We start from the raw sequence: 22,031 nt of genomic DNA on the forward strand, positions 1-22,031 counted from the left end.
TTTCGAAATAAGTACAGTATAGATGCTCCCAATTTTCAAATAAACTATTTCAAAATAAGCTATACAATTGACATAGCTTATTCCAAATAAAGTGTAGATGCACCTTAAACGTTTTCCTACAGCAGGATTAAACCAACATTTTTCAAAAAAATTTATAGAGAAAGAGAAATCCCAGAGTACCCAATTTGCTGAGTGGTTAGAGCACTTGCCTGTGATATTAGATACTCAGTTTCAAAGCCACCTTCTGCTTAGTTTCAAGTAGGGACATCACTTCATCCCAGCTGACTGGCCTAATCATTTGGATAGTCTGGAGCCATCTCTCACTTGATCAGAAATTACATTTAGATGAAAAATCCTTTTCCAGTGAAATTTTAATTGAGCCTATATGTTTTGATGAATAGGCATGTTCCAACATTAAAAATAAAACTGGATTTAATTCCTAAATTATCAGATAATTGCTAGTTATTGCCATACAGAAAATTCAGGATTAGATGAGACTTGACTCATGCTACCTGTGTTTTTGCTTTCATAGATCAACATGGATGCATGATATTTGCCAACTGGTACTCAGACAGTCAGTGGGAGGGTTGGAAAAAATGTATCTCCCAACTATTCTCTCCCTAGTGATATCCCCCTTAAACACAGCCTGCTCTATACCTGGGAAGTGAAAAATCTGCTCTTCTTTCCTGTAAAAGCTTCCCACATCTGCTATTGCTCATTTAATTTGTTATTATTATTATTGGAGTGCTTAGCCACTGCACATAAAATAGAAGTCCCTGTGGATCAAACCATTTTCTGTTCCTCCCTCCAGATTTCTCAATAAAGTAGAACTTTTGATAACCTTTTAGATAATGTTTTTTATGACAAATTTTCACCAAACTCCTTCCCTCCTCCCCATCCATGTATTTCAAACCCTGTTAAACCACAACTTTGAAGTTTTTCACATTTTGTCCATTGTAATTACAACTCCAGTCCTTTTTAGTTTGAACAAAATTCTCACATGGCCCCCTGTGGCTGCATTTATGCTCTCTATTGTGCAACAATGAAAGATATTTGTTCTGCCCTGTTTCAAATAGAATGATATTTAATGTGCAGTTGTGCTCTGAAAACTGACTGTAAAAAGAGATCCATGATTACTGTCTCATTTGATTCCCTATAGCACCTAAGATCCAAAAGTTAAGCGGTGTTTTTTCCTCACTTTGAGCATCAATGACAGCAACCCAAAAGATGGACACCGGCTGTGTCTAGACTGGCCAGTTTTTCCGCAAAAGCAGCCGCTTTTCCAGAAAAGCTTTGCCACTCCCGTTCGGGCAAAAGTCCTTTTTGCGAAAAACTGGTGCGCAAAGGGGCCAGTGTAGACAGCTAGCTAACGCTTTTGCGCAAAAGCAGGCTAAACGGAAAAAAGCGGTTTGGACGCCAGGACACCCTGTAGGAACCCCAGACTTCCTGGTAACATGAGCTCTTAAAGAACACGCAGGCTGCTGAGCGCACGTGATAGGACCATGCCTCAGACCTCTTTGCCCTGAGGTCTGCCACGGTGCCCCTGTCCTGCCCAGCAGCCATCTAAGCCAGCCATAACACCACCGAGCGCTGAACCACCTGCACCCCCAGCGCAGGAGGCCCCCAGGGGCCAGAAAAGATGGGCCCCCTCGTGGTCCCCCAGGGAGCTGGAGACCCTCCTGGAGCTCTGGCAGGAGGAGGAGGGCCTCCATGACACGAGGTCCCAGCGCCACAACACCGACATCTAGGGCCGCATGGCCCAGGCGCTAGCCTAGCAGGGACATCCTGCCCGGAACCTAGACCAGGTCCGGGCTAAGGTAAATGAGCTGCGCCTGGGCTACATGCGGGCCAGCGAGGTCAGGGGGGCAGGACCAGACACTTGCCCCCACTACGACCGGCTGAATGCCATCCTTGGCCCGCCAGCCCCGCAAGCCCCAGACGTGCCTATAGACACCTGCGAGCACCCCCTCGCCGTCACCCAGACCACCGAGGCAGGGGAAGGAGAAAGCAGCGCGTCGGAGGAGGATGCCAGCATCGTCACCCAGCAGGCCCCCTCCAGCAGCTCCTCCGAGGCCGGAGAAGGATCCACCAGTGAGTCTTGCACTTTGCACTCACAAGGGCGGGGGGAGGGGGACCATGTCACTCAGGCCACGTGAGCTGCACGCGCTGTAGCATTAGGCATCAAGCAGCACGTGCAACCACGTGCAGCCTGGTGACCGAGTGGCACATGGCTGCAGCAGGCATCTGCAGGGCACGCCTGGTACCGTGCTGCTCACACACATTGTCGGCGGGACCAGGGGGAAGGGTGGATGCCGGCTGGAACTGGCCAGGGCTCCAGGGACTCAGCCCAGAGCCCGCACCTCCGCCAAGGGTGCAGCACGGAGAACGGCACACTGTCCCATGTCTGGCTGTGAGGCACAGCCAGCTGCTCTTGGGTACACCGCAGCATCACAGCTCTGTGATCGTGGCCCCCACTGAGCCCCTCGCCTTGGCTGGCTCCCCGAGGGAAGTCCCCACTGTGGCCACACATGTCCCTGGACTCATGTCCCTGGGCTACCGTGTGTGAGGGATAGTGGGAGGGAGAAGAGTGGGAAGTGCTCGGGCCGCCCTTAGGGCCACCTGAGTTTTACTGTAAGGATGGGACACCCCCCCCCCCCCCAGTTACTCTTCTGGTTCCGTCCAGACGTGGAGGGAGGACCCTTCTCCAGGGGCGGTCCTCCTTGCAAACATACAACACGGGAGGTAGGGGGGGAACCGAGTGGGCCCAAGACACACTACTGTGGGGTCACCTGGGCTCAGGGGTGGAGGGCATGAGGTGTGGGGACAGTGGCTGGCCTGCCTGACTGACCCATCCTTTCTTCTCTTCCCTGCGGTGGGACCAAGCACAAGCTGGGGACCCTCCAGTCCGGCAGCAGCGGCACCCCCAGCCGCCCAACCACGCAGGCACAGGCTCTGCCACCCGGACCAGCTCGTTCGCCGGCACGTGCAGACGGTCGAGCGAATCGAGGCCTCGATTCGTGAGCGCGTCCAGGGGGACCTTCAGTGTCACCAGGAGGCCTGGGCTGCCTTCCAGGCCCAGTGCACATGCATGGCTGACTCCATCGCCACCCTTACAGAGCACATAGCACATGCCATACATTATGGCATGGCCTTACCCCATGCCCCCGCCATCCCTCCCCTAGCACTGCCCATGCCCCCTCCTGCCCGTGCAATGCCCCCTCCTCCAATGCCCCCTGCTTCTGCTGCCCCTGCAATGCCCCCTCCTCCTGCCCACCTCCTTGTGCAGCCTGCCCCGCATGTGCTGGTCCTCCCCCGCAGGGGCCATCCCTCCCAGGAGTAGCTCCTCCCCGTCCCCGTCCCAGCTGAAGGTCTCCTCCCCCTCCCTGTTCCCCTTGTAAAATAGACAATTTTTCAGTTGATTATTGTGTTGGTTATTGTGTTACTCGAAGTAACTGTAATAAATGTTTTGAGATGCCAATTAGCCAACCAAATTTAAGAGGATTACAAAATGTGGACACCAAATTCTGTATCTATCGCCGGTCGTCCCTTTAAGTGGTCATTGGCTTGTGGCGCATAAATAAATACTGACAACTTTTCAGTAAAATTTAAACCACAACTATATTAACATAGATAACAAACAAGCAAGAAAGGTTAAAAGACACACACAAAAGAATATGTAACATAGTCTAGATGCAGGAGACGATTGTAGTGTTGCTGGCAACCTCAATCCTTTGGTCCTTCCGGGCCTCGGGAGAGGAACGGCCAGGAGATCCCTCGAAGACGACTGGAATCGGGTACGCTGACTCCAGCCTTCCGCACAAACCACGAATCCTCTTCCTGTTCTTCGGGACAGCTCGGACGGGCGATGGTGGCCTAAACCCTAGCCTAAACTAAAAAGAAAAACCCTAACCACGTCCGACGCACCCGACGAACATTCACGATGACGGCTGATGTGCTTGGAACCGACGCTTTACAATTGGGGGGAGGGAAGGGGAGGAGATGGGAGGGAGTTGTATGGGGAGACCCAGGCGATCCTACTATGGGGCTTGTGCGAACATGTCCGTCGGGGCACCTCTGATGCGCACCCCATCCTAGTGCACCTGGTGGATGGCAGCTGTGTGGGGCTGTTCGAACATCTGTGCCTTGGCTGCCATCGATGCAGGGAGGAAGGCCTCCCCACTCCGCTCCACAATGTTGTGGAGCACGCAGCACGTGGCCAGTACCTCCGTTGCATTCCGCTCACCCATCTCGAGATGGGTGAGCAAACAACAGAAGCAGGCTTTTAAGCATCCGAAGGTGAGCTCCACCTGATTTTGGGCCCGGTTGAGGCGGTCGTTGAACCGGGCCCGGTTCTGGTCCCGCATTAGCCAGGGCAGCAGGGGGTAGGCCATGTCCCCGATGACGCAGATGGGCATAAGCACATCCCCAACAGTCAACTCCCGCCGGGGGAAGTAGGTGCCTGCCTCCAGCCTGCGAAAGAGTCCGGAGTTGTGGAGGATGCGGGCATCATGTGTCCTGCCAGACCAGCCCGCGTAGACATCCAGGAAGAGGCCCCGGTGGTCCACGAGGGCCTGGAGAACAATTGAGCAGTACCCCTTCCTGTTCGTGAAATGGGCTGCTCGATACTCCGGGGCCCGGATGGGGATGTGGGTTGCGTCCAGGACTCCCCCGCAGTTGGGGAACCCGAGGGCAGCAATGCCGGCCAGCGTAGCGTCCATGTCGTACAGGTGGATGACTCTCGGTAGCAGGACATCATTGATGGCATGGACGACCTGCCGAAGGGTGCAGAGAAACACAAGGGAACACATCACATAAGGCAGGGGTGAGTGTGCACTCCCTTGGCCCCCCCCCCGTGATTCCCTCTGTCCTCATGCATGCATGCATGCACACACACACACACACACCAGGGCCTCCTCACCCCACGCCCCCCCCCCCCACCAGCAGGCCTGTGCAAGGGAGGGACGGTCCAAACCCCTGGGTGACCCAGCCTGGAGTCTTGGCTGCCCCTGGACATGGAGTGCAGCACCCTCCCCGCACCCCACTCCCCCTGGGACTTACCTCCATCACGATGACACCGACGGTGGATCTTCCCACTCTGAATTGTTGTGCCACCGAGCGGTAGCTGTCTGGGGTGGCCAGCTTCCATAGCACGATGGCGACTCTCTTGTTGACGGGGATGGGTGCACACAGCCGGGTGTTGGCTCTCTGTAGCACGGGGGTGAGCCAGGCGCACAGCTCCGGGAACGTCCGCTTTCGCATGCGGAAATTCCAGAGCCATTGCTGGTCGTCCCATTGCCCGAGGACCAGCCGGTCCCGCCAGTCTGTACTGGTGTCCAATCTCCAGACTGGCCACAGTGGGGTGCTGATGCCACAGGAACGCCATGGCCTCCCCGGTGAGGGAGTCGAAGGCGATCTCTGCCTCCTGGTCCTGAAAGATGAGGGAACCGGCCTGGAGCACCAGCTGCAGGCACTTGAAAATGGCGGACAGGGGCCAGAGCAGGCACATGGTCACCAACGGCTCCATGGCAGACAGAGCAGGGCACAAGAAAGCAAAACCAGGAAAAAGCAGTAGGGGGCAAAAGGGTGGTGTACCCAAAAGTCAGAGGGCAACCACCAAACCTGCTACAGCTGTCAGTCCCTGCCAGAGGTCCTAACGCACGGAGCAGGAGACAAACGGCTGTCCAGCGAGACCCCTTTAAGCACATGTCTGAACGGAGCTCCAGCCCTGCCCCCAGAAAGGTCTGGTGGCCTTTTGACCTCTTCAAAATGGTTCTGGTCTTCTGCTTTTGTGCAAGTGTGCCGCAAATCTAGACGCGCTTTTCCACAAAAGCGCATCGTTATAACAATAACTCCGGGACCAATCTAGATGCGCTTTTCCGGAAATACTTTTAATGGAAAACCTTTTCCGTTAAAAGTAATTCCGGAAAATCAGGCCGGTGAAGACGTAGCCAATAGGTATAGACAGTGTTGATTAAAGCATACAGCTCTAAGCTCCACCAGGGTAATATTCTATATGGGTATGTCTACACTACCCTCCTAATTCGAAATAGGAGGGTAATGTAGTCATACCGCAATTGCAAATGAAGCCCGGGATTTGAATTTCCTGGGCTTCATTTGCATAAAGCCGGCCGGCGCCATTTTTAAATGCCGGCAGTTCGAACCCCGTGCCGCGTGTAGTCGCGCGGCACGGGGTTCGAACTGCCGGCATTTAAAAATGGCGCCGGCCGGCTTTATGCAAATGAAGCCCGGGAAATTCAAATCCCAGGCTTCATTTGCAATTGCGGTATGACTACATTACCCTCTTATTTCGAATTAGGAGGGTAGTGTAGACATACCCTATGTTAGATAACACTCCTGTTGATGATTTCCAAACCAAAAACATTGGTGACCTGCTGTGTAATTTTTAAAAATAATTTTGACAAGCCTTCTTACTGATAAGTTTATATTTCAAAAGCTATCTCTACAGGATATAGGGACAGGTTCTGTGCTGTGATATTTCCCTTTTTACTCCTCCAAAAGCACAGGGGATTTTAAAATAGTGACATTGGGCAATTGTTAACCAGCGTAGGGTTATTACAGGGGTGTTAAGATCTTCCTCAGACTCATCTGATACCAGACATAGTTATGAGACCAGATAATGGACTTGATGGAACAGTGGTCTTACCAAGCAACTCCTGTGTTCATATATGATGGAACTTATTTTTAGATTACCTGAAAAGAAAGCTCTCTAGAAACCCTCAGATTGCTAGACTAAGAAAGATGTAATATGGAGAGGAAAAAAAATGCAGTCTGGCAGAAGATTCTTTATTGTTACAGAAGCAGCTCTTTGGATGAACATAGTTTGAGAACAAATCTTAGAGAGCACAACAGTGTAACTACAGGTAATAATGCCAAAGGACAAAAGCTTGTTGAAATGCCCCACTGAACTAAAACCTCACACAATGTCCAACAAAGGCTATGTCTAGACTGCAAGCCTCTTTCAAAAGAGGCTTTTTCGAAAGTATCTTTCGAAAAAGCCTCTTTCGAAAAAGAACGTCTAGACTGCAAGCAGTACTTTCGAAAAAGCAAGCTGCTTTTTCGAAAGAAAGCAGCGAGTGAGTCTGGATGCTCTCTTTCTAAAAAGCCCTGTTGGCATTCAAGAACGCCTTTTTTCGAAAGAGCACTTTCGAAAAAATGCGTTCTTCCTCGTGAAATGAGGTTTACTGCTGTCAAAAGAAAAGCCGCGTTCTTTTGATTTAATTTCGAAAGAACGCGGCTGCAGTCTATACGCAGGAGAAGTTTTTTCGAAAAAAGGCTACTTTTTTCGAAAAAAACCCTGAGTCTGGACACAGCCAAACTGTACAATATATCTGATTCTTATAGCACATTAATTTATATAAGCTCTTGATATTAAACGCTAGATTCAACCAGTTCTACAACACTACTGTAGTAGTGTCATTGGCTTTCCTGGAGATACAACTGGTATAATAGAATGCAGAATCCAGCCATAAGGTGGGCCAGAATGGCCACAGACTACTTATCACAGCTGTTTTCTCTTACCTGTTGCAGGATATAGGCAAACCATCTCTAATTTCATATGCCGAGGTTTCAATGGTGGTTTAAAAGTGGCCCTGCCTTGTAGCATTTTTTGGTGAACTCATTTGATTTGTAGTCTGCTGTCATTTTCTTCACTGTTTTTCTACCCATTATATAGTACACAACTGATATTCACCAGGGTATGCTACTTTTCCAAACAAGTTGGCAAGACTAGCCAAGTTTCATTTCACTGAATTGGGTGAAACCATGACAATATTCAGAAAATGGCTGATCTTCAGATTACTACAAAAGGAATTATGTTGCTGTATTTAATCTCATCTTCAACAGCAGAGTTTCTGGAGAAGAATAATGTGTGTGTGGAGGAAAAGGCCTTTTGTAATAGATCTACCGGTTTTCAAAGAGAGAGTTAACACATTTTTCTTGAACAAAGAAACTAAAAACAACCATGCATCGCATTTCATCCTCTCCACTACATTTTTCTCCTTTCATAAATTAAGTGATTAAAATGCCAATAAAGACCAATGGCCCATTGAATACTGTATCCTTTCTCCAACAGGAACTAAAGCCAAATGTTACTTAAGAAGGTGAAGAAAGTTCATAACGCATGCAGAAAATTTTGCAGTATCTGAGAGAAATTATTCTGACCCCGCATGCTAATTTATTTTAGAATGTAAACTCTTTAGGGCAAAATGTCTTTAAGTGTCTTGATGCGTGGGGTACACTTATGGGTCATCATAAATGTATGATAATCATCTATGCCTTTAAGCATGAGGTTTGATAGCCCTTGTAATTTAATCTTTACTTTATCTGCAGGTGCTATTCTTATTCATATCAATGATTTAACAAAAATCTTTAACCTACTTGCCTCAAAAATATCCTGCAGCAGCAATTCCTATATCCATCAGAGCAGAAAGAACACATTAAAAAAGAATCTCCTTGTCACACAAATAAACTCTCTAATTAAAAAAAAAAGCCCAAAACCAAATCCTGGGTAAAGGTAAGTGAGGAGCATTGTAGTATTCACTGTGGTGCCTATTACAAAACTCCCAGTTCCAGGCATACACCATATACCCAACAAAAGTGGTAGAGAATAGGTAGAACACTGTTGGGTGGAGTAAAAAGTGGAATAATGAAAGTTAGCACACGTGTCTACCTATAAACTAACATTACACCATATAAATTGGAAAACATCGTGACTAATCACCCAGCTGATACACATACCAAAAAAAATTGGCTTTTAATAAAGAAATAATGGGAGACAAAAAGAAGCTCCTTCCCTTCCTTTAAAGATTAATTTGAATTAAGGCTGAGCTGTCAACAAAATTCTATTTAGCCAAACATATCAAAGTTTTGCTACCATTGGGATGATACTGAGATCTTTTCAAAATTCTTAAGAAAAAAACAGGCAGGAACAACGAGAGAAAAAGAGACAGATGCAAGTATGAGAGGAGCCTCCTGGTGAGGACATTTACAGGTGCCTACTCTGCTTGATTTAGACTGTTCTGGACCTTCACAACAATTTTCTCCTCAAAACAGAACCCTTTTCTGCTAATGGGTGCAAAGTATCTAGCAATGAAAAAGAAAAGAAATTGTCAAAAAAATCACAACTAATTTTAACCATGTGGACAGTCACTGTCTTACATACTTGTGTTCATAAACCACATCAGACCCATATTAAGTTAGCTAATTGTTAGTTTAACTGCTGTTTTCATGGTTCAGACTTCACTTCTCATGACTTCTTTTTAGCAAAAAACTACAAGGTTCATGTCCCAATTTAGCAAGGTATTTCAGCATGTCCTTAACTTCAATGAGAAGAGGACATCCCCTGAAATCACTAGCACTTTACTTCTTCTCCGGGAAGCTTGTTAGTAAATGACAGAAAGACTAAAACTCTTCTATTGCAAGGTGCTTCAGCAGGTGTTTAAAGTTAAGTCTGTACCATGGAAATATCACAAAATCTGGAAGGGTATGTCTACACTTGCACCCTAGTTCGAACTAGCGATGCAAATGTAGGCATTTGAAATAGTCAATAAAGCGGGGATTTAAATATCCCGTGCTTCATTAGCATGATCTTGCCGGCACGTTACTCCAATCAACAGCTGTTTTGAAAGTGAAAGTGTGCGCCGGGATGTGTTAGTTTGAACCTAATCTCTTGGTTCAAACTAACATTACTCCTCATTTTTTGAGGAATAACATTAGTTCAAATGAAGGGGTTTAGTTAAAATTAACACATCCTGGCGCGCACTTTCCCTTTTGAAACAGCTGTTGATTGGAGTAATGCGCTGGCAAGATCATGCTAATGAAGCATGGGATATTTAAATCCCCGCTTCATTGACTATTTTGAATGCCTACATTTGCATCGCTAGTTCGAACTAGGGTGCAAGTGTAGACATACCCTAACTTTGGGAGAGAAGCAGTCAGTCACTGTTAGTGTGTACTTTATGCTTTTGAATGATTACATTTAATAGAGAATATGAGGTGAACGGTCTGGAACTAACATGCTATTTTCCCCACAAACCAAAAATATCTTAAAGACAATCACTCTTTAAAAAACATACATACACCTCCTCCAAACTGAACATCACTTGTCCTTCTAACATAATAACATAGTAAAAAAAAATTAAAAAACAACAGTGGACCTGTAGCACCTTAGAGAGTAACCAAAAAAATATAGATAGATAGATAGATAGATAGATAGATAGATAGATAGATAGATAGATAGCTAGCATCATGAGCTTTCATGGGCACAACCCACTTCTTCAAATGACAAATATGGGGCAAGAGGTTCAAATATAAAGCAGAAAAAGAAGGGAGAGGGGGAGGGGAAAAAACCCCAAAACCCTGTCAATTAAAGTGTCCATGCTAAATGAGGCTATTAGAGTGGGCTATAAGTGCCCAATGCTTACATCCAAAATGACATAACATAGTCACTATCTTCATGTTTCCAATTTAATGAGGTACTTCTACAGAAGTTTTATTACAGTTTTCAATAATTTTAAAATAGCTATAAAAGTGTCTACCTGGTTGTTTCTTACTCCTGACTTTGTTGGCACTCCTCCCCTTAGTTCATTAATATTTTACACTAATGTATTTTAAAGGATGACTTGCTTCCTTGGTGCCACAGGGTTGCTGATGACTATATTTAGAAAACCAATTTCCTTACTAAGTAGTTTTTCAACCAAACAGGAAGAATGACAAATCCATATAGCTGAGTCTTCACAATGGACCCAGTCAGTGAAGGATATTGTTGTTGTTTAATATTTATGGTAGCTAGCTGAGATGCCAATCAGTAGCTTTCATCCAACTTTAACTTACATCTTCTTATGCATCCTTCTGGCTCCTCAGAGTATAAGTATTTCGTATGATGTCTAAAACTGGCCCTTTTATGTTGTTGACTGCTCAGAAATCATGACAGAGATACAGAGAAAGAAGTTCAGCAATACAGATGATTCATATACATATATTAGTTTCATATTGCACAGACTTGGTGGCTGAAGCAGAAGAATCAATATGCAGAACTGTAATGGGTAACAAATACCTACTGATACAGATGGTAAATGAATCTGCCTTGTGCAGCTTCCAATTCACTAACAACCAACACTGGAGAAAAAATTGTTTGCAGGCACTTACACACAGAAAAAAGGGGTTAATTTGAATAACAACAAGATTGTATTAAGCAAATCAACTGTATCTCACCCAAATAACCTTGAGAGACTGTGAGCTGAGGTGTGGTAAAACTGCATCTTCTGAAGGGTAGCTGCCTAAAGTGATGCTGGACTTTTGGGAGAACTTCCAAGGTCACCTGTAAATGTTGTGTATGTATCCATAATGGCAGTTTCTAAACAATTACAACAGTCCCAACTACAGGTTGTAAAACAGATCTCTGGAAATGTTTGAATCAAATCCACTTTCCTTTCCTTTCCTTTCCTTTCCTTTCCTTTCCTTTCCTTTCCTTTCCTTTCCTTTCCAGAGCTACAAGTAACTGTTTATGTTGACTCCATTGTACAGGAGGGACTGGAGGAGAGGGAAAAGAAGACAAGACAGGAAGACACGAAGCTTAGGGTGCTAGGCTAGGATTTGGGAGCTCTCTGGTCTGCTGTAGACTTTATGAGCCTGAGCCCATGCGTAAGTCCCTGTTCCTCAATTCTCCATCTTTGAAATGAGGATTGTAGCACTTCCTAAACTCTTTTGTTACAGTTCCCTACCCAATTGCATTAGATTATTAGTCGTTCAGATACTATAGGAACTGAGACTATTAAGTACCAGAGGGTACGTCTACACTGCATACTTATTTCGGAATAAGCTATTCTGGAAGAAATACTCTAAAATAGCTTATTTCAAAATAGCACGTCTACACTACAGAGATGTCTCAAAATTAGTCCAAGGCAGGCTCCCCTAATATGGATGCACTACCTCGATTTAGAGCCCCAGGAAGCCCTAGAAAGTAATTACTCTGAATGGCCCTGGGGAGGAGCTATTTCGAAATAGCAGCAGTGAAGCATCCACACTACAGCTATTTCAAAATAGATATTTTGGAATAGGCATTATTCCCCATGAAATGAGGTTTACAGAAGTCGGAATAAGCCATCTGTTATTTTGAATTTATTTCAAAATAACTTAATTGCTGTGTAGATGCTCGCTTTGTTATTTTGGAATAATGGCCCTTATTCTGAAATAACTCTGCTATGTTGACACACCCTTAGATAGACTGTTTTCTGGGGATGGGAATAAGTCTATGAGAAACTATTTCTGTTAATCCTTATGTCCTTGCTATAATGTTAGTAATGTTGTGAGTGCTGCTGGAAACAGGGTGGCTGTACTGTCTCTACTACCTAAATTAGACCTGCCACTAGTGTGAGCATGAGTGGGAAATCTTTAAATAATGTTGCTAGTGTAAGAGGGGCTTGAGTCATTATTATAATTGCACAGGAGTTGCTTATAATTGGTGAACTTCCCAGAAATGATTTTCAGAGAAATTCTTTATGACCAGTTGCATTACTGCCTCCCAGGATCAATATTATATTAGTCCCAATGCACAGATATCCGCAGGGCAGAGTAGCAAACTATTAGCATTTCATTAGCAATATCCCACATTTCATGGCTATCATTCAAATGATTGATGACCTAGCCAGTATATATAATGAAAGGCATTTGAAAAGCTAATAGTCTTTGGGGATTTTTTTTAGTTGTCTTTCCTTTTAAATTGTCTTTTTTTTTTTCTTGCTTGTGAAAGCTCCCAGATTGACAGGCATAGTTGTTGAAAACGGTTAGCTGTCCTCAGAACAGGAACATCACAGCCAGCAGAAGCGATGTATGCATCTTCAAACTGCCCACCAAAGCGTGAATCTGGAAGGACAACATCAGATTTGGTCTCCATGCCTACTCACTTATTGTTCCTCTTGCTACCATGGCCAGCAACTGTTGCCAATTAGTGGCAACTTTAGAGGTGGATTTTTTGTTTTATGTGCATATCTGGGCATTGCTCCCTGGGGATCATAAGCTTTTAATATAGGCCATAGGACTGCCTTTAGAGGGTAATGATTTTTGATCATTCCCAGTCTGAGCTGCATTTGAATTTGAGTAAAAGGCACTGTAGCATTTACTGAGTAATTTAGTCACTCATGTTTCTGTATTCTGTATAGTCATCATAATCAAATTTTAAGGTAGCTACCAAAATTTGGATAGCCCATCATTAATGGCACTGCTTCTAACAGAAGATTAACATACCATGGCTAAGTAAATACTGCAAATGTATCAAAACACAAAATCCAAACCAAAGGAACAAACAAACCCCATTGGTCAAGATTTTCAAAAATGAGACCCTAAAAGTAGGCTCGTAGATTCATATTCATGTACTCGAATAAATGGCTTGATTTTTCAAAAGTGATCAGTCTCCAGCACCTTTTGGCTACAGTAGGAATTGCTCTGTGCTCAGTACATTTAGAAATTAGGATATTTATTTGGGAATCTAAATAAATGTAACAGCAATGTTCTACCATGTCCTTTGGAGACCTTATTGAATCAAATTAAATTTAGGTATTTTTGTTGGCTGGAATTATATTTAACCTCTCTGGGGAAATATGTATTAGATGTGAGACCAGGTTGTTCATAGTACTGTATCAAAAATCCCAAACTGTATAAAGAAATGGCTGACTTGCCCAGGTTGTGTTCTGGTCCTAGATGATGAGAACTTGTATCAGTGAAAAAAACCCTGTTGTGGGAATTGAAGGACTGACACCTACCAAACCCCATAGCTTGAGCTTGGTGTGACCTCTGGTAAGCTACTTAGCATGCGTTTTGTTGTTCTAACATGGTTTTGGCATAATGCTTTTGTTTTAACAATCAGTGTGCTTGCTAAGAAGGAACTGTGCTGTGATTGAAAACAGCAGGTGCTATATTGAACATAGCCTCAAGAGAGAAAATGAAGTGCTAACAGTGGCCTATTAGGCAATTTGGCTCCCTGGGGATATCACAGATTAGGCAGGGAACTGGTCATCCTTAAAACCTCCATTGAGAAGGGAGTAAGACACAGTTCTTTGCTTAAAAGAGGTGACAGAGGGGAACAAGGAACCTTTAAGTGGATATCCTTGATGGGCCATATTGGGTGGGAAATAGGAGGGAGGAAAGCACAGTTACACTAAAACTTAATGACTTAGGATATTAACTTTAGTCTCCTAATTTTTAATAGCTGACCCCTTGAAACTTGATAAGAAGCCTTTCTCACTGGATTGGATGGTAAAAGAATTCCCTTAAAGCCAAATCAGACATAATATTAATAGACTTTTGAAACATTATTTAAAATTTAGTACTTTATCAAGGGCATCCATCAGAACACTATCTTTCAGATCATCTAGCTACTTCAGACTCCCCATGGGTTTGCCTGGTTCCAGCTGGAGCAGCAGTATTCAGATTCCAATTTGCCCATCCATAGCCGCTTTGTGTTATCAGCATACCTTTAGGGCATCTGTTAGTGTATAGTCAAGATGGATTAGGCCATAGAGATTGAAGGCATATTTTTTCCTTAGGACAGAGAAACCCAGGAGGTTAACATGAAATGTTATGCAGCTGTCTCAGCACAGTTTTTTTTCAATTTTACCACTGCAGATAATAGTCTTTATAATGCATTTCATGCATGCATTAGAGAAACAGCTTGAGATAAAGAGGAAACTGAGCGGAAACTGAGATTTCTTTATGAATTGCTTTAATTGCTCTGACATAGAGCATTGGGGTCTAATTTAGATAGCTCATCATAACATCAATACTATTATCCTATTTGATCAATAGGTTTCTATATTCATTTTTGCATTTTGTGTTGCCTATTGCTATAATAGTTTGTTTTTTCCTTTCCTGCAAACCTCACTGAAGGTATGTGAGTTATATATACTAGAAAACAAGCAGAACTAAGGGTGTGACTATTCTACGTTTCATAGCTGAAACTTATGTCGACATGCAGAAGCTGCCAAAGAGTATTTACAGTTGCTCCTTCTGTCGACAGATTGTTTTCACTTTTTTAGCTCCCTTGTCAACAGCATGAGCAATGCACTGTGGGTATGTATCCCACAGGGCCTGATAACATCATGTGTTGCTAGCCACTATGGGAACATAGAAAAGAACATGGAACATCTTAAGACCATACAAAACATCCCATAAGACACTGTAGCCTTCTTCTGGAAAAGCTTATGCAAATGCAGCGTGACGTGGAATATCGTTGTGCTTCATTTGCATAATTAATTCGCAGCCGCTTTTGTGCAAAGGGCTTTTGTGCAAAAAGGAGCTGTGTAGATGGCTCCCTTTTGTGCAAAAAAAAAACCAACCCTAAAAGAAAGAGCTGTTCTTTGCGCAAAAAGGAGCCATCTATACAGCTCCTTTTTGCGCAAAAGCCTCTTGTGCCAAAGAGACTGCTAATTAATTAATGAAGGGTGGCGATATTCCATGCCGTGCTTCATTTGCATAAGCTTTTCCAGAAGAAGGCTCCAGTGTAGTCATAGCTCAGGGGTTTCCAGATTCTTTTCGCATCATTTTTTCAAATACCATTCTTTGCTGTGCACTCCAGCATCTACAGTGAGAAGCATGGATCCCACACTTGTCTCCTATGGTCTGTTCCATGTTGTAAGGACGTTACGCATTGCAGTAGAGTAACTTGAAGCTACTGGCAGAGGAAGAAGACTTACAGGTGGCCAACATTCTGCATGAGATGGACAGCAATAACCTTTCATTCCATTTGGCATTCACAGATCAGCAGTCCGGGGTTGTCCATCACTTTTAGATTAACGGAAACCAGCACTGGGTAGTGCGATCACATTGTCATGGATGTATTGGATGAAGAGCAGTGTCTACAGAACTTTATGATGCATAAAGCAACCTTCTTGACTGCTGAGCTGTCTCCAGAACTGCGGTATAAGGACACCAGAATGAGAGCTGCCCTCCCAGTAGACAATTGTGTGGCAATTGCTGTTTGGAAACTGGCAACTCCTGATGGCTACTGGTCCACTATAAGTCAATTTGCAGTGGGGAATTCTACTGTTGGGGCCAAACTACTGCAAATGTGCAGGACAACAAATTACATTCTGCTACAGAGGACTATGACTCTGGGTAATGTGCATGATATACTGGATGGCTTTTCAGAGATGGGCTTTCCTAACCATGGTGGGAGGGGGAATAGATGGCACATATATTCCTATTTCAGTGACAGACCACATTGCCACAGAGTATATCAGTAGGAAGAGGGGTACTTCTCCATGGTGCTGCAGGCACTTCTCCATCACTGTGGTCATTTCACAGACATTGGGGGGGGGTGTCTAGAAATCTACATGATGCAAACATCTTCAGGAACCTTGGCCTGTACAGAAACCCACAGGTGAGGACTTTCTTTCCAAACCACAAGATTACCGTGGGGGATGTGGAAATGACCATAATAATCCTGGAAAACCCAGATTTACCTCTTAGAGACATGGCTCATTAAACCTTACACAGGGCACCTAGACAGCAGTAAGGAATGTTTTCAACAACAGGCTGAGCCGTGTTGCATAGCAGTGGAGTGTGCCTTTGGCAAATTGAAGGGGAGATGCAGGAGTCTCTATGACAGACTGGACTTATAGAGGAGAATATTCCAGTGGTCATAGCAGGCACTGTAAACATGCTGAGTGGGGGAAAGGGGAATCAAAGGAGGGTGAAAGGTATGAATGGAGTAAAAGAAAATACAGTCATGACTTGTGGAGGAGCTAGTCAGGGAGTCTTTCTAATTTTGCCACACTTCTTCACAGGCAAGTATCACAGTAGCAGACATCTCACTGCTGAGGGTAAGGAAGGAAACCAAGGCTCATGAATACTAGTGGCTTTTGCCCTAACCCTAACCCTAACCCTAACCCTAACCCTATGTGTGGCTTTTGTCCCTGCACCATTGATTGCAGAATGGTATGGGAGAATGTCTTACCATGGGGGAAGAAACACAGCTGCACTAACAAGAAACCCGTGAGAAAAAATAACAAGTACCACAGGCAAAGTTTCTAGAGTATCTCTCTGCAGGATTCCATTGACATTTCAGTGTATATCAACATCCTGCTCAAAGAAGTACAGCCACTGTCCCACCTTCTGAGCCCTACACCCACTTCTGCACTCCCCAAGCCAGTGTGACTTATCTTGTGTCTCATCTCCTGCTTCCTGCTCCCCAGGAACAGATGCTGAGACTGGCTATTCGCTTCAGGAGTGGAGAACAGTTTCCAGCTGCCTGCCCCACAAGGCACCCCGCTAGTGGCCCTACACACTCTACCTCTTCATCTGTGATTTCATCCTCCAGGTTAGGTCCTAGTTCTGCTGACTCCATGCTCTCTGAAGTATCCACAGGACATTTGGTGGTGGAGTTGAGGTCCCCTCTTAGAAGAGCATCCAGCTTCTTATAAAATTAGCAGGTCTTGGGTGTAGCACTGGATAGTTTGGTTTGACTGCTTCACTCTTTTAGCTTCAATCTGCACTACAGCATATCCTGCTCCTGTCCCTTTTTATACAAGCTTTGCAAAATTTTCCCATAAGTGTTCTAATTCCTATTACCTCACTCACAGCTGGGATACCTCTTCCCACACACTGACCAGATCCAAAAGCTCTGCAGTTGTCCAAGGTGGAGAGCATTTGGAGTAATAGCCAGCCACGGTCAGTTGGGAAGATGCCTCTCCATACTGAGCAAGCCAGAAGGAAATGGAATTTACAGTTCCCTAGGGACTGCAAGGTAGAGGAGCTGATTGCAGTGTCCCTGGCTTCAGTGCAGTAGAATTCAAAATTCTGATCAGAGCAGTTGCTTGAGGCATTGTGGGAAACTTCCTTTTGGCATCTACACTGCATGATTGTCAACAGTAGAGGGAAAGGGAAAGAAAAAAGTACCTTGTGGATGTGGAAGTTTAATGGATGTGAAAGTCAGTGTTTTTTGCAAGAAGGGTCATATTGCAGTGCATATGCTATTGCAATTTTGTCACCAGAAGACAGTTTTTGGTTTCAAAACTTGGTAGTGTAGACATAGCCTAAATCCCAGGTACTCACATGTAGGATTAGTGAATATAATTTAAGCAAATAAGGGCAAAATGTGATATTTCACATCATTTTGTGAACATTCCATATATGAATAGCATACTCCTGCCTCTCTTTCCTGACTGTGCCCCATCCTCACTGCTCCCCACTCCTCCCAGCGCCTCCTGAATGCTGCAAAATAGCTGATTGTGGTGGGTGCGAGGTGCTGAGTAGGAACCGATGGGAGGTAGGGTGAAGTTAATTGGCATGGACACTGGTGAGTGGGAGGTGTTGGGGTACAGGTGCGGGCAGCTGGTTGCCACTCATATTTTTCCATGCATGGTCCAGTCCCAAAGCACCAGTGCCTATGTTTGTAGGAATGGTCACAGCGAAACACACTTGAAAAAGTAGAAGAAGGATTGAGGATTTAAAAAGTCTTGTGAAAGACTTTATAGGATGAGGATATCTGTGAGGAGAGTTCTAAAGTCCCTGTATCAGAGGCAATCCTCATCTGTATGCATTCTAGTATAGTTACATTTTAATTTCTTTGCTCCCTAAGGGTATGTCCACACTACAGCGTTATTTCGAAATAGCTTATTTCGAAATAGTTAATTTGAAATAGATTATTTCAAAATAACACATCTACACACAAAATGCATTTTGAAATAGCATTTTGCTACTTTGAAATAGCGCGTCCACTCTGAGTGGACTCTGAATCGCATTTAAGGCTTGCCGGAACCAGTTATGGCAGGGCACCAGGTCAGGACTTACTGTGTGGGGCTGCTGCTTTAGGCTAACTGAAGTCTGTGCTTAAAGCCCCCTCCTCCCCCCCCCCGGACAGCCAGTTCTCAGGTTTCCCTGCTTGCTTGCTTGCTTGCTTGCTTGCTTGCCTACCTCAATGAGGGACAGAAAAGCATTTTGTCACTGCGTGTTCTGGTTGCCATCACTTGGGACATCACAGCACTCTGCAACATGGAACCAGAGCCACCCCTGGGCGCTCTGGTGCTTCTCTTTGACGTGTTGCTGTGAGCCTGGCTGCACTTTCTGCAGGCTGACATCTGGGAGGTCCATCAGGGGGCTGTCAGTATCCAGGAGGCCCTGCGGGAGAGCTTCCACCCTGAGGAGCACTAAGAGCCTCCCTGGTCTGCCCCACTGGGGGCTTGTGCCTCATTCCTCCCTCTCGTCCTTCCTCTTACCCCTCTCTAACCCCCTTTCTTGATGTCAAATAAAATACATGTATTTTCATGAACACAAACTCTTTTTATTTAACAAAACTGGGGGGGTGAGGAATGAAACTCTGGTGAGACTGGGGAAAGGAGGCGGGAGAGGGGAGAAGAGAGGGTGGGAAAGGGAAGGGGGAAACCTGGGAGGTGGAAGGGGGAAGCAAGGAGAAAAAGGGGGAGAAGAAGCTCAGGGCTCAGGGTTGGGGGTGTCACCGGACCAACTTGATTGTCATGCAAACCTGCTCCTGGGTTCGCATGTGGCTTTTGGTGGCCAGGCTGGCAGCTATCCTGCCATAGATGGTCATGTTCCTCTGTCTAGTTCAGAGATCATAGACATTGGGGGATTCCCCCCCAAACCTGAATAAGGTGCATGATCTTCACTCTGGACCAGGAAGGTGCCCACCTTTTCCAGGCCCTGGCAGGCTCCTGGGAGCTGGCTGACTGCTCTTGGGGAGCGATGGAGGGCTGGCTGCCAGTGGCTTGCTGGCTCATGTTTTGGGGCCACTGGGTCAGGGACAGTGACTGCTGGCTCTGGGACGGCAGGCTTGGAGCTGGCACAGGCACTATGGCCAGAGTCAACCCCTTTAAGGGCTCTGGGGAGGGAGGAGAGAGAGCGGAGTGTTTTTGGTTGAGGCTGGAGTGTCCACCAGTGCACCCTGGGAAGGCTGGAGGCCCCCTATTTCAAAATAAGTGTCTACGCAGCACTTATTTTGGAATAGCTATTTCAAATTTGGTGTTATTCCTCATGGAATGAGGTTTTCCAAATTCGAAATAAGTGCTCCGCTATTTCGAATTAATTTTGAAATAGTGGTTTGGCTGTGTAGATGCTAGTAAAGTTATTTTGAAATAACAACTGTTATTTTGAAATAACTTTGCTGTGTAGACATACCCTAACTCCAAAGATCTTCATGTCAGGATTTGGAATGGGGGTTGACACCCTTTTCAAACCAAAGAGCCGAACTACACCAAAATTCAGAATAAGTGATCAACAAAGAGCCGTATAAGAACTGTCATTTGCTTGACTGAAAATAGACAGTTAATATTATTGATAATTGACAAGGTGATTAATAATAGATACATGAAACATTGGACTCTCAGACTTTATTTAATGGGTCTTCTGATGCTGCATTTTTTCACACAGTTCTTTGAAGTTTACATCATAACTGGTCAAATCCAGCATCATGCACACATTCTGGCTGTCTTCTGTCATTCTTATGGCAGGGGTCTGGGGATGTGGGGGGTGCAAGAGTCTGGGTTGGAGTGTATGAGGGGTTTAGGCCAGTGGGTCAGATGTATGATGGACTCAGCATAGTTATGGGGTGTGAGGGGTGGCAGGTGAAGACAGTAGTTGGAGGCAGGGTCCTGCAGTGGCCTAATGGATATGCCATCAGCCTCTAAAGTCTGGGAGTGTGAGCTTGAGTCCCTGCCCACAGCTGGACAGCTGTCACTAGACTTTTCATGGCCTGGGAACAGCAGGGTAGCCACCATTCAGCATGCCTTGGCTGTGTGCTGGAGCTGGGTTGGGGTATAGCCTCAGAGCAAGTTGTCCACCCCAGGAACAGCCAGACAGCCACCACCAGCTTTCCCAGGGCTGGAGCGGGCACCAGTTGAAGGTAGGGAGGATAAAGTGGTGGTGGGGTGGGTCTTCCAGTGGCCTAATCAATAGGAACATCACTGAAGCAAATAATTTCAAGAAGCCCTGGAATTTCAGCCATCTCAGTTCTTCTAGCTTGTTCTGGTGGCGTAGTGATGTGAAAACAACTACTGGTATTTGTTATACCTTTGGGGGAGGGGGAATATGTGGATTGTTCATTCTCTCTCTCTAATCTATAAGTTATGTATCTAATAACACAAAATTCAGTGTAGAAACAGGATGCATTAGTGTATCTCTGTTATACTCTCACTAATAAAGGAACCATATTTTTTTTAAATTGAAGGCTTAAAACATCTTTTAAAAACCCAAAGATGTCAATACAACTAATTTGGCATGCAGGAGATTTGTTCTGAGTTGCCAAGATCCTCTAGAATCCAGGAAATGTTCAACATGTTGTCTTAGCAATGTACACATTTTCTAACGTGATTTATCTTTATCTATTTAGAGCAAGTTCCTCATGTTCACTTGTTAGTTTTGTTTTCTATAGCACTAATTTGCCTTTATCTCTTTGACTCATTTTAAGTATACAACATTTCTCAAAAACTGATATACATTCTGGAAAATACTGCATGTGATATGAAAAGTCAGAAAAATATGGTATATCATAAAGAAACACCAGAATTTGCTTTTGGTAGTAGATGTTACAGTATTTGTATTTTACAGTTATTGTTATTTCAAAATTACCGAAAATGCATCTGTGAACCACGATATTCTCCCATATCTTAATGTGATCTTTTCTTATTTCATTTTAGCTAGAATTTGGAATCTACCTTCACAGTCTCAATAATAAGGTTGTGTTGCAGTCCAAAGCACTTATTCCTGCTGACAGATGGTCCTACCAAGCCATGATCCTTTGCAAATTGAAAAGTTCTGACCTACAGTGTGAATGTAAAGAATGCAGATGTGCCTGTAATAAATAATAGATTTACATGAGTGGCATAAATGATTTTTTGGAATACAGAATATCACATCATAGTAAATTTGATTTGCTATTCAGATAAGCATTTCCTGCAAGAAACTCTAACTTACAGTGATTGATATAATTAGAGAAGAATTAACCTTTTATGTGGTCCTGAGGCAGAGCATGTAGGGGCCCCTTCCACCTGCAGCTTCCATACTCT

General features: G+C 44.8%; 1 long non-coding RNA gene across 1 annotated transcript in view; it reads left to right on the forward strand.

Annotated features, from left to right (window-relative positions):
* Positions 1-21,812, forward strand: part of LOC142829408 (uncharacterized) — a 65,160-nt gene extending 43,348 nt beyond the window's left edge. Inside the window, exon 4 of the long non-coding RNA XR_012903805.1 lies at positions 21,663-21,812. This is a non-coding gene — a long non-coding RNA (uncharacterized LOC142829408). The remainder of the gene's footprint in view (positions 1-21,662) is intronic.
* Positions 21,813-22,031: the final 219 nt, after the last annotated feature.

Source organism: Pelodiscus sinensis, chromosome 5 (genome assembly GCF_049634645.1).
Source record: "Pelodiscus sinensis isolate JC-2024 chromosome 5, ASM4963464v1, whole genome shotgun sequence".
Classification (NCBI taxonomy): Eukaryota; Metazoa; Chordata; order Testudines; family Trionychidae; genus Pelodiscus; species Pelodiscus sinensis.